The sequence below is a fragment of the Macaca thibetana genome, chromosome 13 (genome assembly GCF_024542745.1).
Source record: "Macaca thibetana thibetana isolate TM-01 chromosome 13, ASM2454274v1, whole genome shotgun sequence".
Lineage (NCBI taxonomy): Eukaryota > Metazoa > Chordata > Mammalia > Primates > Cercopithecidae > Macaca > Macaca thibetana.
In genome coordinates this window covers 4,519,179-4,537,643 of record NC_065590.1, presented here as the reverse complement: position 1 = coordinate 4,537,643, position 18,465 = coordinate 4,519,179, and positions in this window count along the sequence as shown.

The window sequence follows — 18,465 nt, the reverse complement described above, 5'->3', positions numbered from 1 at the left end:
ATTTTACCATCGGCTTATTAGCTATATCTTTCATTTTGTTTTTGTGTGTTGTTCTAGGATTTATCATATTCTTCTTTAATTATCAAAGTCAACCTTTAATTAATATCGTATCGGCCAGGCCTGGTGGCTTACACCTGTAATCCCAGTGCTTTGGGAGACCAAGGTGGGAGGATCTCTTGAGCTCCAGAGTTTGAGGCTGCAGTAAGCTGTCATTGTGCCATTGCACTCCAGCCTGGGTGACACAGTGAGACCTTGTTTCAAAAAAAAAAAAAAAAAAAAAAGGAGCTATTTTACCTCCTCACATATAAGGACCTTGTAATATACTTCCCTTCTCCACATCTTTTCTGTTATTATTATGTATTTACTTCCACTTTTGTCATAAACCTCACAATATGCTGTTATTTTTGCTTTAAACAATTACCTTTTAAGGAATTTTAAAAAATTATAATAAGAAAAAAGTATTTTTATTTTTTATAGCGATTGGATCTCCCTATGTTGCCCAGGCTGGTCTCGAACTCCTGGGCTAGAGGAATCCTCCTTCCTTGGCCTCCCAAAGTGCTGGGATTACAGGCGTGAACCATGGTGTCCAGTCTAGAGTATTTTTATTTATCACATATTTAAATTTTCTGTTGCTTCTCGCTTCTTTGTGTAGACCCAAGTTCCCATCTGGTATCATTTTCCTTCACCTTGAAGGACTTCATTTACCACTTCTCATGGTGCAGGTCTACTTTTTTTTTTTTTTGTCTGAAAGCCTTCAATTTTTTTTTCATTTAGAAGATATTTACTGGGTGTATAATTCTAGGGTGACTCTTTTTTGTCATCTTAAAATACTTTGTTCCGGTCTCTTGTGTTTTTGATAATTTCTTACTAAGCATTTACTGCAATTCCTGTCTTTGTTTCTTTGTGTGTAAAGTGTCATTTTTTTGTCTGGTTGTCCCTAAGATAATCTTTCTAGGACTCGGTTTTGGGGATTTGATGATGACGTTCACCTGGTGTAGTGTTCTTTGTGTTTATCCTCCTGGGCTTTGTTGATCTTCATACATCTCAAGATTTATAGTTTTTGCAAAATTTGGAAAAAATTGTTTCTTCATGTATTTTCCCCTCTACGTCTTCCCCTTTTTTGGAATTCCAACTGTGTATTTATTAGACTGCCTGATTTGTCTTACAAGTCACTGATATTTTGTTCATTTCAAAAAGTTTTTTTCTCTTTCTGTTCTATATTTTGGGTAGTTTTTTGTTTTTTTTATTTGTTTTGTTTTTTGCTACATCTTCACCTTCAGGTTCACACGTCTTCTTCTGCAGTGTCTAATCCGCTGTTGGTCCCATCCAGGGCAGGGGGAGAGACTCTGCAAAGGTACAGAGATAGGCAGCAGCCGGGGGGCTCTGGGAACTGCAGCGTCCACTGTGATCTCACCGTGCTCAGCTTCAGCTCAGCCTCAGCTCAGCCACAGGGAAGAAAAGTTCTGTATTCTGACCCTTTGCAGGGAGTCAGGCAACTGAATGGAAATGCAGCCATTTCTCAACTGCGAACTCTCCCTAGAGAGTCAAACTCTCTTCCCTTTTGTAGTGCATGGGAGTAGTCATCTTCCTATCTCTCTTGAGGCAACCTCCCACTCTCACCTAATTGGAAATATCTCCTGGTCCACACAATGCCACAGCTGGCAGCTCCCCCCGCTTCGCCCCCACCCCGTTCCCTCCTTGCAGCAGAGCTGCTTCACTAACTGCTGTGAATGATGAGGAAATCTGAGCCACGTGAAAGAAGCACAAGAACCCATGCCAAGCCCTATTGTGCCACTGACCTTCGGATTTGAATGAAATTAACAATTGCCTGATGATTTGAGTTCTGATAATTTCTATCAATGCACTTTAAAGTGATGGGCCCAGAAAATTCATCCTGGGGATGAGGTAAAGGCAGCGTTTTTTTATTCAATGTGCAAATTATTTGAAAGTCTCTTCCATGTGATTCAGTGTCTTCGATGACTCATTTATAATTTTTCTGCAAAGGAATGTTGAAGTGACGGGGCCAGTGACCTTCCAGAGCAAGGTCTTTGCTGCTCTTCTGAGAGCTTTCAGCACCTATACTAAATGAATGCCAGTGCAGGAGCTTATGTGGGGAAAGACTCAGCTCCATGAAGGGCTCTGTTAAAAATATGACAGTCCCCAAACCCTCGTGACCCCAAACCCTCACCATCCTGTGCTTGCAGCAGACCAACCAGGAAAGGTCAGCTTATCCTGGCTCATCTTGTTGTCAACTCTCTAAATTTAGGATTTTGAACTAAAGTTATGTAGTCAGTCTTTTCCAGAAAATAAATTTTAATTCTTTTTTTTTTTTGGCAGATAACATCATTTTCAGCTGACACTAGGTGAATAATTTATATTTAATAAATTCATTTGAATGGGTACTATAATGAATGAACACAATGGGCGACAGAGGAGGCAAACAATGTGATTTTAATTCTCACAACAAGCTTAAGACGGAGGTGGTACTATCTATTCTCATTTTAAAGAAGAGGAAATTGAAATTCAGGCAAGTTCAGACACCCACCCAAAGTTACACAGGTGGTAAGAAACAAAGCTAGGATTTGAACCTATGACTTTTCAACTCCAAAGACCATGCTCCTAACTACTGTATTATACTCATTCCTCTTGTTGGATTTGGTGTAGGCACGTGTCATTAGCAAGGATTGGCTGCTTGACTGTCAGCCAGTCAAAATCTGGTTGACTCTAGCACTGAGTAGTCATGTTAGTGGCACAATCTCCAGGGAGAGTTGTTGCAATCTAAGGGCTGAAAAGGAAATAGATTCCTATACCTTACTCCCCAAATCCAAGATTCTTCAAGAAATCTACCACAATGCTAGACAAGCTCATTGACTTTTTTTTTTTTTTTTTTTTTTTTTGAGACATAGTTTCGCTCTTGTTACCTGAGTTGGAGTGCAAGGCACAATCTCGACTCAATGCAACCTCCACCTCCCAGGTTCAAGTGACTCTCCCGCCTCAGCCTCCTGAGTAGCTGGGACTACAGGCATGCACCACCATGCCCAGCTAATTTTGTATTTTTAGTAGAGACGGGGTTTCTCCATGTTGGCAAGGCTGGACTCAAACTCCCAGTCTCAGGTAATCCACCCGCCTCGGCCTCCCAAACTGCTGGGATTACAGGTGTGAGCCACTGCACCCAGCCAACTTTTTTTTTTTTTTTAAGTTTACCCTAGTAGCATATCGAAAGGGCCAAGGTGAGATCAAAGTATGTCTCTCTTGGGTAGTGAGACCCTGAATGACTTTTATTTTACCCTTTATACTTTTCTGCAATGCATATGTATATTCGTTATAACAGAGATCTTCAAGTGTATTAGCCTACATGAGTTCAAAGATTATTTTTGCCTCACGTAAACAGCCCAGGGCAGAAAGGTGAGCACCCCCTCATGAGTTCACCAAGGTTTCCAACTGGCCCAGCATATCTGCCTTCTTCAACATGTGGTTGTTCTTTGGGTTAAGGCTCCTGCTCCAGTTGTCCTCAACCTCGTGGTTGAAAGTAGCTCGCCAGCACCACCTCCAGGAGAGGAGCTGGAGAACTGGGAGGATCTCAACAGCTTCATCTTGAAATAATTACTTATATCCCACTGCCCAAAACCTGGTTAAATGGTTATAGCTAGCTGCAGAGTTGAGGTTCATGTTTTTGTGTGTATAAATGCCAACACAATTTGTTGAAAATACTATCATTTCTTCATTGAATTTCCTTTGCACATTTGACAAAAAAAATTGATTTGTGTCTATTTCTGTACTTTCTATTCTGTTCTGTTGATCTATGTGTCTCTCCCTCTGCCAATACCACACTGTCTTGATTCTTATAAGTCTTAAAATTAGATAGTGGGATTCTTCCAAAGGCAATTTTCTTTTGGCTATGCTAGTTTCATTGCCTTTTATATGAATTTCAAAATCAGTTTGTCAAATATCTACAGAAAATTCTGCTAGAGTTTTGATTGACATTACATCAAAAGCACAGATTGATTTGGGGAAAATTGGCCTTTTTCTTGTTGAGTCTACCAATCCATGAACATAGTATGTTTCTCCATATATTGAGGTCTTCTTCAAGTTCTTTCATCAGCCTTATAGTGTTTTCAGCACATAGATTCTATGTACATTTTGTTAAAATTATTTATACATATCTCTTTTTTGGGAGGGGCTCTTACAATTTCTTGTTTGTTTTTAATTGTTTACTACTATCTTTATAAATATACATGATTTTTTTGTATTGACCTTATATTTTAGAATGTGATTAAACTCAGTATTATGTTTTTCCCCCAAAATCTACATGTCGAAGCTGGTTAACTCGATTTGGAGATAGGGGCTTTAAGGATGTAATTAAGGTTAAATGAGGTCATAATGGTGGGTCTCCAATCCAATAGGACTAGTGTCCTTATAAGAAGAGGAGAAGATATCAGGAATGCAAGTGTAGAGAAAACATCATGTGAGGACATAGCAAGAAGGCAGTGATCTGCAAGCAAAGGAGAGAGGACTCACCAGAAATCAACTTGCTAGCACCTTGCTCTTGGACTTCTAGCTTATAGAACTGTGAGAAAATAAATTTCTGTGGTTGAAGCCCCTCAGTCTGCAGTATTTTGTTATGTAGCCCTAGTGGACTAATACACTCACTGTTCCTTAAAGGAGCTTTTGGTAGACTTCTTAGGGTTTTCCATATAGACAATTGTGTAAACTGCAAATAGAGAAAGTTTTATGACTTCCTTCCAATCTGTATGTATTTTATTTATTTTTCATGCTTTATTGCAGAGTCTAAAACTTCTAGTACTGTGATGTATACTGTGGTGAGAGTGGATATCCTCCCCTGGCTTTGTTCCTGACCTTAGGGGCAAAGTATTCAGTTTTTCCCCGTTAAGTATGATATTAGATGCAGGTTTTTTGTTGATGCTCTTTATCAGGTTGAAGTGATTCCCTCTATTCCTAACTTGCAGATAATTTTTATCATGAGAGTGTTGTAGTTTGTCAAATATTTTTTCTGTGTCAATTTATATTATCATATGATATTTCTCCTTAGCTTATTGACACAGTGGATAACTTTGAATGATTTTTTGAATGATGAAGCAATCTTGCATAACTAGAATAAATCCTACTTGGTTGTAGTACATAAGTTCTTGTATATATTGTTGGATTCAATTTGTTAATATTTTGTTGAATATTTCTACATTTAAATTTATGAGAAACAGCCTGGGCAACATGACAAAACCTCATCTGTACTAAAAAGACAAAAATTAGTCAGGAGTGGTGCATGCCTACAGTCCCAGCTACTTGGGAGGCTAAGGTGGGATGATCACCTGAGCCTGGGAGGTGGAGGCTGCAGTGAGCTGTGATCATGCCACTACACTCCAGGCTGGGTGACAGAATGAGACCTTGTCAAATAAATAAATAAATAAATAAATAAATTGATAAGAGATATTAGTTTGTAGATTTAATTTTTTTTTTTTTTTTTTTTTTTTTGAGACAGAGTCTCGCTGTGTCACCCAGGCTGGAGTGCAGTGGCATGATCTTGGTTCACTGCAAGCTCTGTCTCCCAGGTTCATGCCATTCTCCTGCCTCAGCCTCCTGAATAGCTGGGACTACAGGTGCCCACCACCATGCCCGGCTAATTTTTTGTATTTCTAGTAGAGATGAGGTTTCACCATGTTAGCCAGGATGGTCTTGATATCCTGACCTTGTGATCTCCCGCCTCGGCCTCCCAAAGTGCTTGTAGATTTAATTTTTATACTGCCTTTGTCTGGTTCTGATATCAGTGTAAAACTGGACTCATAAAATTAGGCGGGATATATTCCCTCCTCTTTTCTGGAAGAGATTGTGCATATTTAGTGTTATTTCTTATATGTGTGGTAGAAGTTGCCAGTGAAACCATCTTGGCTTGGAGATTTCGTTTGTAAAATTTTTCAACTACAAATTAGTACTATTCGGGTTATCTGTTTCATTTTGAGTTTGGGTAGTTTGTGGTTTTCAAGGAATTGATCCATTCCATCTAAGTTGTTGAACTTACGTATGTGGAGTTATTCACAGTATTTCTTTATTGTCATTTCAATGGCTGTGGGATCTATGGTTAGTTTTTTAATATTTCTTATTACATTTCACAAGAAAGCATGCTACATTGTTTTTTATGACTTCTCAACTGTGTAATAATATCCTTTTATGGTCTCTTGATTTTGTATATCTTTGAATTACACATTAATTTGCAACAAACATGGCATCTTTAGCCTTAATCTGTTCCTGCTGCTATAATTAAATACCTTAGATTGGGTGATTTAATAAATAGTAAAAACTTATTTCTGACAGTTCTGCAGGCTGGGAAATCCAGGATCAAAGTGTGAGCACACCCAGTGTCTGGTGAAGGCTCTCCCTCTGCTTCATATTAGTAGATGGCACTTTCATGCTGTGTCCTCAAAAGGCAGAAAAGCAAAAGGGTAAAAGGAATGAACTCATTCCCTCAAGACCTTTTATAAGGGCACTAATTCCATCCATGAGGGTGAAGCCCTCATGGCCTGATCACCTCCTACAGGCCCCAACTCTTAATATGATTGCAATGGGGATTAAGTTTCAACATGAATTTTGGAGGGACGCCAACATTTAAATCATAGCAAGCCTACATAGCAGATATAGAATGATGGTTGATTTCTCTGGTATGTGGGCTGTTTGCTACTTTCAGGCCTCCATTCCTTAGCCTGGAAGAGCTCCCACCACAAGCTTCTTGGAAAAGGTTGATACCAGCTCAAACACTGCTTTTATTCTTTTTAAAAAAAATTAGATTCAGGGGGTACATGTGCAGATTTGTTATATGGATGGATATATTGTGTGATGCTGAGGTTTGGGCTCCTACTGATCACCCAAGTAGTAAGTCAACCACTGTTTTTTCAGTACTTCTTCAACCCTCTTTTCTTGAGCCTCTCCCTCTTACCAGAGGAAAGAGATAAAAAGTATAGTATTTCTCTCCTGGAAAACCTCCAGCCCTGCCTTGATATTGTTTTCAAATCCTCATTGAGTATCTTGGAGGGAAGCTTGGAAGAAATTAACAACTTGGCTCTCTGCTATTGGTTCTTTCTGAGAATTGATTATCAGAAGAGTTAAGCCTTCGGTAGTTTCCTATGGTGAGGAAGGGCCTCAGGGATTGTCTGTCCCTTTAAGGTAGGTATCATTTACTGAATGTCTGTCTCCAATATAACTGGCACTAAAGTCATTGTCTCTATTACTAACAGAGACATCTGGCTGGGAATTATTATTCTCATTTCACAGACAAGAACTATGAAGCTAAGAGCTGTTCAGTTTAAGCTTTTTTTTTTTTTTTTTTTTTTTTTTTTTTTTTATGGTTCTGGCTGGCTGTCTGATCCTAAGGTAACTAGTTTATCAGAAATTAAGTCTCAGTTTTTCACTTGTACAATGGGGATAGTACCACAACTTCCATAAGGCTGATTGAGGACTAAATGTATCTGGCACATAGTGAGCATTCAGTAACTGTTGTCATCATACTTCCTGTTATTATTGTACTACATACAAGCCTCAGACAAAACTCCTCAGACACCGAGTTAAAGAAGGAAGGGGTTTATTCAGCCGGGGGCATCGGCAAGACTCCTGTCTCAAGAGCCGAGCCCCCTGAGTGAGCAATTCCTGTCCCTTTTAAGGGCTCACAACTCTCAGCGGGTGCGTGTGAGAGGGTCGTGATTGATTGAGCAAGCAGGGGGTACTGACTGGGGGCTGTATGCACCGGTAATTAGATCGGAACAAAACAGGACAGGGATTTTCACAGTGCGTTTCTATACAATGTCTGTAATCTACAGATAACAGAACCAATTAGGTCAGGGGTCGATCTTTAACTACCAGGCCCAGGGTGCGGCGCCGGGCTGTCTGCCTGTGGATTTCATTTCTGCCTTTTAGTTTTTACTTCTTCTTTCTTTGGAGGCAGAAATTGGGCATAAGACAATATGAGGGGTGGTCCCCTCCCTTAATACTATTTCTTTGAAACTTTTGTATTAGAAAGTCTGTTCTAGATGCTTCTCAAAAGAAGACATTCATGCAGCCAACAAACATATGAAAAAAAGCTCATCACTGATCATTAGAGAAATGCAAATCAAAACCACAATGAGATACCATCTCACACCAGTCAGAATGGGAATTATTTAAAAGTCAAGAAACCACAGATGCTGGCAAGGCTGTGGAGAAATAGGAATGTTTTTACATTGTTGGTGGGAATGTAAATAGTTCAACCATTGTGGAAGACAGTGTGGCGATTCCTCAAGGATCTAGAACCAGCAATACTATTTGACCCACCAATCCCATTACCGGATATATACCCAAAGGAATATACATCATTCTATTTTAAAAATACATGCATGCGTATGTTCGTTGCAGCACTATTCACTATAACAAAGACATGGAATTAACCCAAATGCTCATCAATGATAGACTGGATAAAGAAAATGTGGTACATATAACACCACAGAATACTATGCAGCCATAAAAAGGAATGGGATCATGTCCTTTGCAGGGATATGAATGGAGCTGGAAGCCATCATCCTCAGCAAACTAACACAGGAACAGAAAACCAAACACTGCATGTTCTCACTTATAAGTGGGAGGTGAACAATGAGAATGCATGGACACACTGCAGGGACCACCACACACTGGATCCTGTCGTGGGGAGGCTGCGGGAGGAGGGAGAGCATCAAGAAAGATAGCTAATGCATGCTGGGCTTAACACCCAGGTGATGGGTTGATAGGTGCAGCAAACAACAATGGCACATGTTTACCTATGTAACAAACCTGCACATCCTGCACATGTATCCTAGAACTTAGAGTAAAAAAAGAAAGTCTGTTCTTAATTTGCACTAAACATTCTTTAAAATTTATAATTATTGATTTTTGTAAATGAAAGCCTTTTGTATTCAATCAAGAAAATCTTGACTAACCAGAACCCCACAAATTAACCCCTAAGTTAATCGGTATTTTCGTTGCCTTCAGATCCAGTTAATGAGAAATGAGCAGGGTGTATTGAGAGGGAGTGGCAGTCCTTTCTGCCTGCCACAGCCTGCCTTCATGGTTCTGGACTGACTCTGGGGCAGTGAGAGCCTTCAGCATCCAGATAGCCTTACTTAGGTTCGTTAGCATGAAAGTACAAGGAATCTACCTGTAGAGAGAGAAAAACAGAAATATTCTTCCTTCTCATTCTTTATCTCTTCCTCCTCTCTTGTCACTGCATGTTCTTGAAGGGATGGAAAACATATTCTCAGGACTAAGCTGGGAGCCAGCAACTAATAAAATACATCAATTTAAGCTTAAGTGTGAGACCTCCAGGCCAGCAGTTTTTAAGATATTCTTCCCTACATTCCCATTATTTGAAATATTTCCACTTAACCAGTGCCTGAGTACATCTAGATCCCTTTCAAGGTTTGGAGGGGAGTGGGAATAATCCTGTTGATACTGAAGAGGGGACCAAGGATGACAATGGGAGGCTTCTAGACATGGTAGTAAGCCCAACAAGGAAAATGCTTTCAAGAGGAATGGGGGCTCTTTGCACTCCGCAAACCACAGATCTAGAGCCAAGAGACTTGGGTGCTAATCCCAGCTCTGTAATTAATCTTCCGAGTGAACTTGGGCAGGCCACTAAGCAGGTAATTAATTTCCTATTTTATAAAATGAAGATGATATTATTGTCTCATATACACACACACACGCATACACACACACACACGCATATATGCATGCACATACTTCTTTATACCAGTGTTTCTCAAATAAGGTTTCCAGGATCACCTGCATCATACCCCTGAGGCACTTATTATCATGTAGATTCCAGGGCCTTATCCTGGCTTTTATTGAATTAGATTCTCTGGGACCATGAATCTGCATTTGAACGAGTGTCCCAGGTGACTGCTAGTTTGAATGCTTTATTTTGACCTAATCATCCATGTTTATATTATTCCACTCACTGAGATAACAAAACTCCAATTCTAGTTCTAATAGAGCAGTGAACAATTGTCCACATATAAGCCACCTTTTTTATTTTTATTTTACTTTAAGTTCCGGGATACATGTGCAGAATGTGCAGGTGTGTTACATAGGTATGAACATGCCATGGTGGTTTGCTGTACCTATCAACCTGTCATCTGAATTTTAAGCCCCACATGCATTAGCTATTTGTCCTGATGCTCTCCCTTCCCTCACTCCCCATCCCCTGACAGGCTCCAGTGTGTGTTGTCCCCTTTCCTGCGTCCATGTGTTCTCATTGTTCAATTCGCATTTATGAGTGAGAACATGTGGTGTTCGGTTCTCTGTTCCTACGTTACTTTGCGATGATGGCTTCCAGGGTCATCCATGTTCCTGCAAAGGACATGAACTCATCCTTTTTATGGCTGCATAGTATTCTGTGGTGTATATGTACCACATTTTCTTTATCTTTATAATTGATGGGCATTTGGGTTGGTTCCAAGTCTTTGCTATTGTAAATAGTACTGCAATAAACATATGTGTGCCTGTGTCTTTATAGTAAAATGATTTGTATTCCTTAGTGTATATATCCAGTAATGGGATTGCTGGATCGAAATAAGCCACCTTTTAAAAAAACTGAAATATGAATGCCTTTATTGAGTCCCAGGGGAAAATTGTGTCTTAGATCATTTACTCTTTGGAACAGAAGAACGTTGTGGTAGAGTGAATGGGAAATGTCTCAAAGTTTTTCACTGTTCCGTCCTTGCATCCACAACGTGTGCAATGTGACATTGCTGGGCCTGGCATCAGAAGGTAGAATCTGTTCCTTTTCCTCTTGAATTTGATCTGCTTTGTGACTAGCTTTAGCCAATCAGATGCAGGAAAAGTGGAGGCCCACAGAGGTCCTGCAGTGCTCCACTGTCTTGGGCCCCTGGCACAGTCCTGTGAACAGGCCTGGGCTGGCCTGCTGTGGGTAAGAAGCTCCTAAGGGAGAACCTAACTGGGTCAGTCACAAGTATTTTGGAATTTTATAGCCATAGAGGAGCCAAACCCCCCCCCCAAAACGAGTATGCACAGCCCAGATCAACAGAGCCACCTGCGGGGCCACAGCTGGCGGCCCATGCCCCCATGAGTCCAGAAGGACTTCCAGGCGGATCTGCAGACTGTGAGCAATGGGAAATGGAATTGTTTTAAGCCATTGAGCTTTGAGATGGTTGGTCATGCAGCAACAGCTGATTCCTACAAATGTCAATGAGAATAATGACCATGAAAACATTGCTACTAAAATGTTAATATTATAACTGGCCATGTTTTCTCATATTCCATCCTGAAATCAAAAGTCACGCAGCAAGGAGAAACGGGTCAGGCTACAGTGGCCCACTGGCCATGGTGACACATCCCCTCCCCCTGCCACCTGTTCTAATATATCCATTTTGCTGCTGATTTTCCCAATTCCAATGGTCCAGAAAGTTCTGGATGGTGCTGTCATGGCTACTTCCCCATGTTGAGCCCGGCCACCTCCTTCCCCTTTCTTCTGCTCCCTGAAGAATGTAGAGGCGGTCTAGGCTTATTTGTCTGCCAACCCAACAAAAAAACAATAAGCACTTTAGCTGTGATCATCTAGTAGGTGAGGTCTACCTTGGACTTCATCCCCAATCAGAGATACTTAAGAAGCCAAATGTAGTGCAAACAGCATATTCAACATTATGTAGACATTTACCATTACAAAGTTTTAAAAAGCTATTAGTTTTTCTAGTACAAACTACCCAAAGTAACATTCAACAGAAGTTCTTTTGGGTAAAGGAAATATGCAAAATATATAGTGATTTTTAGCTAGGTGCCTTTCAAAATTTGAGGGTGGGATGGGAACAGTATGAGATGTACACATTAATAGTAAAGAAGAGGCCTCAGATACAAAAGTTTAGATGCTGTGTGTTAGAGCACTGAATTTAACATGTATTCACCCTTCAGCAAGGCTTGAGTGGTCTCCCTGTGACAGCATTGAGTGGGGTTTTAATAGTGGAAATAATAACTGCATCATCCATACAGTGTGGTTTCTGTAAACCATAGCTCTTGCTTTTAGTCTAATAATATCCCTGAAATGCACCGAAATCCATTAAAAATCCCTTTTGCAGATTCTGAACTAAGAACATTTTATTTTAAGGTGGTAGATTGAATGGGACTTCAAGCAAATACCAAGTGATCAATAGTCATTCCTCCAGTCCTCTGAGCATTACTGGCAGACCTCTCTGAAATGGGCACATCACAAAAAATTGTAAATGTTTCCCACCCAGCTCCCAAACCAAACTCCAAGAACGTGTTAACACCACTCCCAAGGAGTTGCACCAGCTACTGGAGTGGCTTGGGCAGGGAAAATGTTTGTCTCCGCTTTTTCCACACCTAGATGGGAAACAACTTGTGGAGTTTCCCATTGTCTACCAAAGGTTTCGGCGGACTCCGTCCCGCGGGCTACTTCCGCACAAGTAGCAAGGAAGCAGTGAGGATGGTGTCCGGGAGGGAAGAGGAATTTGCTGGAGCAGAGACAGAAAAGTACAAGTGATCCAAAGTGTACTTCTAAGAGGGCAGAAGCAGGCAGGGCAGATGTCCGGTGCTCATGATTCCTTGTGGGCATTTCTACTGGCAAAAATGCAGGTGCCCAAAGGAAGAAGCTGCCTTGCTGGGGGAGTAATGTGGGAGTAGGGAGGGGGCTACTGAGGACGGAAGCTACACAATATGTCCCTGGGTGTCCTTGGGTTAATCAGATGGTCTCAGGGTTTCTTTGGGGCCTGACTGCATTGTTAAATTCTGGGGGGAAAATCCAATTCCACAGCCATGTTTAGGAACAAGGAAGTGTGCTCTACATATAAGGTCCGGGAGCCCCCTCTTCGTCCTTGCCTCTGTGTAGGACAGTGCACAGTACCTCCGTTACCTGGGCTAAGTCAGTTCAGACCCTAGTTGCCTACAGTGAAGTTGAAGTGGTCTATCTGGAGAAGCCATGAATGACAGTTTGGAGGGCATGAAACAATGAAGTACGTGGAAGTAAAAAACAGATGATGTGGTCCAATCTCAATGGCTTGCCCCAGGGTTATGGGCAGACAACTTCCCTCTCTGGCAACTTTCTAAGCAGCTCACCCACTGAAATAAGTTCACTCTAAAAATTCCCAAATCTGCATTGCTGAGGCTGTTTCTAATACCTGCCAACATTCCTGGACTAAACTTGACACAGTTGTTTTCCTAGTCCAGGTGAAGATTTGGGGATGTCATCCAAATGCTCCAATAAGCCCTTCCTAAGGTTGCTGGCAGCCCTCTGCTGGGCTGCATCTATGGCTATACGGGAAATACATTAAACTATTTGGGGTCAGGTTTTCAAAGAGTCAATTACAGTTGAAATTAGGAGACAGAAAGAAGTTAAACATATTGAGTGTCAACCATGAGCCAGGCACTATTCTAGGTCTTCAAAATACGGAATCTAAATTTGAATTTAAAACTGGATTCAAATTTACATAAAAACGGGGCAACACAGATAATTGGTATAAGGACTGCAGATATTTCTGCACACTTTGAAGACTCCACTGAAGTTGGGGGCAGATGTGGAGGTGGGTGTGGCAGTCCTTTACATGGATGGTGTCTTTGTTACTAGGGGTACTGTAAGTGCCTTTATCTAGAAGAACCCAGTGAAGACCTCTGCTCTGTTTTCAGACCACGAGGACATTTGGTAAGCTGCTCTGAGAAATTTCATCTGCTGTGGAAGCAGAGGGGCTGTTGATGGATTTCTGGAGGAGGGATGGTTGTCTGTTCTCTTCGCTTGCCCTACTCAGAAAAATGTTCAGATTTCTTTTTAAGGCGTTGCATGTAGAATCATTCTTGTTGCAAGATATGCATATGTATCTTTTTAATTTTAACTCAAGCTCTATACCAAAAGGCAAGTTCATTTACTCAGAGCCTAGACAGAAGGCTTTCCCAGTCCTGACACCTTGCTTATTTGCTACTTAAAGTCTTTTGGAAGGAAAGAACAGATTTTTGCATTTTGTTCCCTTTCCTATTTCAGGAAAAAAAAAAGAATTTTTTTTTTTTAAATCTACACAACTGTCCTAATTGGAAGGGATTCTCGATCTGTTTCATTGCAGTCTGTTTATTTCTGGTAGGTGTCCAGACCACTTGGCCCCCACCCCTGCCAGGCTGTTCTCCAACAACATCCCGACTCCATTCCAGAGCAGTTGGGAGCCCACAGCAGCCCAGGAATCTCCACTCAGGCCCAGGTGGCATGCAGGGCTATGTCTCCTCTCCAGGGTCTGTCTTCAGCATCTCTTTTAGGTCCACCCTGGCTGTCCTGCCACATCAGCATCCCTCTGTCTCCTCCTTTCAGGTCACCCAGCTTGTCTTGCTCCAGGCAGGGCTGCCCTACCCTAATATCCCCACACTCTGTGTATAGGCATGGACCTGAGAAGTTGCTGCAGCCAAAATATCACTCTGGAAACAACTAGAGCCCCTGTAGTGTGGTGTATGAGCCCGGGCCAGCTCCTGCTTGCACAGAGCTGCTTCGCGTTAAGGACTTGTGTGATAAGAAGGAACCTGCGAAAGGCAAAGAGCTCAGACTGGAACAGGGCCAAAGCTAGAGTCCTAGGGTTCAGGTGGAAAACAGCATTGCTCTACAAACACATGGCGATGCAGAGGAAATCAGCATCAAGGACAGCTTCAGGGGCTGGTGGGGGAGTGGAGGAGCCACCAAGATAATATGCAGTCATGATAGGTGTTAAAAGAAAACCTTTAGACCAAATAAACTTAATAGGGCTTACTGGAGCAAAGGATAATTGACAAATCAGGCAGCACTCAGAACCAGAAAAGGTTCTGGGAGCTCTGCTGAGCAGTGTAGACACTGGGCCTTTATAGGCTGGAGCAGAAGGGAGACAAAGGAAATAGATTCAATTAGCTAGAATGGAAAGTCTCTGGTTAGAGATTCATTGAGGGTTTCTGATTGGTAGAGTGTCCAGGTTTGTTTGCTGTTTACCTAGGGTTTGTACTTGCTTATGACAAAATTTAAAGAACAAAAGCCACCATAACCTAATGGCCTCCCAATTAAGATGAAATTTTAACATGCACGGTGGTGGCGGATCCTTAATACGAGATGGCAGAGAAGGACCCTAGAGATGATATAGACCAGAAGTGGTCTACCAGTGGCCTCCAGGTATGCTCTGTTTGTCCTGTGTAATGTGTGTGTAGGGGGGTGGATGGGGGTGTGTGTGTGTGTGTGTGTGCGCGCGCGCGCATATTTTCCCCTTAGTTGATGCTGAATGCTTTTTGATGGCACATGAATTCTGTTCTTTGCTATGGCTCCTAGGTATACTCACTGACCTCCTCGTCCCTATTGTATGGTATCACATTACTGTATATTACCACATCACTGCTGTGATGTTGTATATTGTATATTACCATTATTACATTGTATATTATATTATATTGTATGTGGCATATTGTATATTACCATTATTTTAAATTACCACATCACTGCTGGAGTAACGATGCAGGACCCAGAGAGAGAGGGAAGGCAAGTAGTGGAGGAAGAATATACCTCCATTGTGCCTTAGTTGCACCTGGTCAAAAGCCTTGGGAAGGATGGCTTGGAAGTCAGCATCAATTCCCCCAAATCATCAGACTTGGAAATGAGCATGGTAGTGGTGCTTCCTTTTCCTCTTGGAAATCACATGCAGCTTCAGAGTTTCGTTTGCATTGAAACTTAGAGACAGATGTAATCTGTAGACTCCAAAACATGAGTAAGGGCTGCAAAGAGCAGCAAGCTCGCAGGAAGAGGAGCAGCATCTAGGGCAGCAGCAGAGCTTTGAGAGCACAAGCAGAACTACACTTCCCAAGGATGAGGCACACACTGGTCCCTTGTTTGCATTTCCTGGGAAGGAGCTAGAGGTCCCTGCAGCAAAAGCCCTCAGGGACTCAGTGTGATTCAGAGAAGCTGAGGAGGCAGAGCTCTATAAAGGATAATACTATATTTTCAGGAAGCAGTCTGTCTCTGTGAAAACAAAGAAAAAGAGGTCCTATGAGATGAAGAATTCTGGAAGACTGTTCTTTCCCCACCCCTGGTTAGAACATCTTGCACAAAGCTGATCTAGGGAAGTTCAACCGGTACACTCCATGAATCACTTAAAAGAAGAGGGAATAACCTTGATACAAACATTCTATAAGACACAAAGAGCGGCAAATCACATCAGAAGAACATGCACCCGTAAAATGTGGGCTGGAAGAGGTGAAAATTATGATCAAACATTCCACCATGAATTAGGAACAAAGCACCTTAACAAGGCAATTTGATCTGTAATGGAAAACCACAAAGCATAAATGCAAGAACTCAAATAGAAGATGACAAGCTGATGGGAGGTGATGAGATGGAGCTAGAAGACTCAGGAAAGAAGCAGAGGATAATAAGGGGGCGAAGTCACTGCAAAAGGCTCTGTAAGAGAAGCAAAGGAAGGGAGTGTGGAATGCGAATCTGATGTCATAGAGACAGGGAGTTAAGATTAGAGAGAAAGCAATCAGATAACAGGGAGGTGAAGGAAAGCCACACGTGCAAAACTGGAGTCTCTGAAGAAGCCAAAACAATAGAATGCAAAAAGTGTTTTAAAATGCAATTCAAAACATTTCCTAAAATAAAGCAAGACTTGAATCTGCATATCGGATGTTCACACTACTTCCCAGGGAAACCTGATTTAGAACAGTCTCCACCTGAGATGCAATCTAGTAAAGTTATTGGATTTAAGTATCCTTTAGGCAGTAAAGCACAAAATACTAAGTCACATACAGGGAGAAAAAAAAGTCGGGTTGAACTCAGACTTCACCAAAACAGTATTTAACATTAGAAGAGGATAGAGAAACATTTAGAAGATATTTAAGGAAAGTGCAAACCAAGAATTTTATATCATCCAAGCTGTTCAACAATTGCAAAGGCTATAGCAGAATGTTTTGAACGTACAAGAGCTTAGAAAGTATAGTTCTTATGAACCTTCTTGAGGAAATGACCAGAAAATGAACGTCAGCCAATTGAGAGTCTACTATGGAAGTTTTAACCACAAGTCTGACTGTAAGTATTGATTATACTTAAGTTCAGATCTAAGACTAAATATAATGTGGGGATTAGTGTAACATAATGGGATGTAAATCTTTTAAGCCTTGGCAATGTAGAAATAACACAACTCTCGCAAATTGGGATGGGAAAGGGGTAAAGATGGCAGGAAGTAAAGTAATTGCTTCTTGGATAAACTCAGGGAGACAAAGAAATAATTTAAAGCCAAAGAAAGGCCAGGCGCGGTGGCTCAAGCCTGTAATCCCAGCACTTTGGGAGGCCGAGGCGGGTGGATCACGAGGTCAGGAGATCGAGACTATCCTGGCTAACATGGTGAAACCCCGTCTCTACTAAAAATACAAAAAACTAGCCGGGCGTGGTGGCGGGCGCCTATAGTCTCAGCTACTTGGGAGGCTGAGGCGGGAGAATGGCGTGAACCCGGGAGGTGGAGCTTGCAGTGAGCCGAGATCACGCCACTGCACTCCAGCCTGGGAGACACAGCGAGACTCCGTCTCAAAAAAAAAAAAAAAAAAAAAAAAAGCCAAAGAAACAAATTGTATTTTTGTTAAAAATGTATTTAAGAGTCCGAAGTAAAAATTAACAAAGATAATATTATTGAATTGAGTCAGGAACTGGAGGGAGAGATAGGAGAAAGGTAAGAAAATACACACTAATTTTATTATTGCCTAATGCTGTTTATAAAGCAGATGTCCAGGGTTTTATATGACAATATGATTACAAAGAAATAATGAAACAACATTAAAATCATTCTAAATACTAGAACTTAATTCTCTTCTCATCGCTTGTGGCTTTTTCTCCTTTCATCGCCTCTCCTCTCTTCTCTTTACTCTTTGCCCACTCCCAAAAAAGCAAACTGACCTTATATTGAAAGATTTTAAATAACTGCATTCAGAGAACAACAACAACAACAGATCAAAGATGAACTCACCTGTCATATCACTAAATGTAAATGAGACTAACTCACTGTGATACAATATGTATATGTTTTTATTATCTCATTGTGGTATTATGATATCTGTATATCTAGATAGGTTTTTATTCATGGTTCCTGGCTCATAACTCCCATAGCCCTTGTTACAATATTGGGGCCCTTGGGCAGGCCTCAGAAAACAGAATGTCTCTCTCTCTGGCCCTCCCTTGCTCTCCTTTCACCTGCTCCTTTCTCTCCCCAAGGCAGGGCTCTACTCTTCCCCTGCCTTTCTGTCTTGGAGCTGGCATAAAGCAATTCTCTGACCTATCTTCTGTCATTGTAGGACATCAGATCTCCATTTCAGACGTGGTCCTGCCCTGCACCCTGGAGGAAGGAGTGCTGCACAAAGAGGCCAAGAAGAATCTGAACTGACAGGCCTTGCTGGGTTTCCCCACTCAGTCTATTAGCATTAGATCATGCCCTTTTTGTCCAGTTA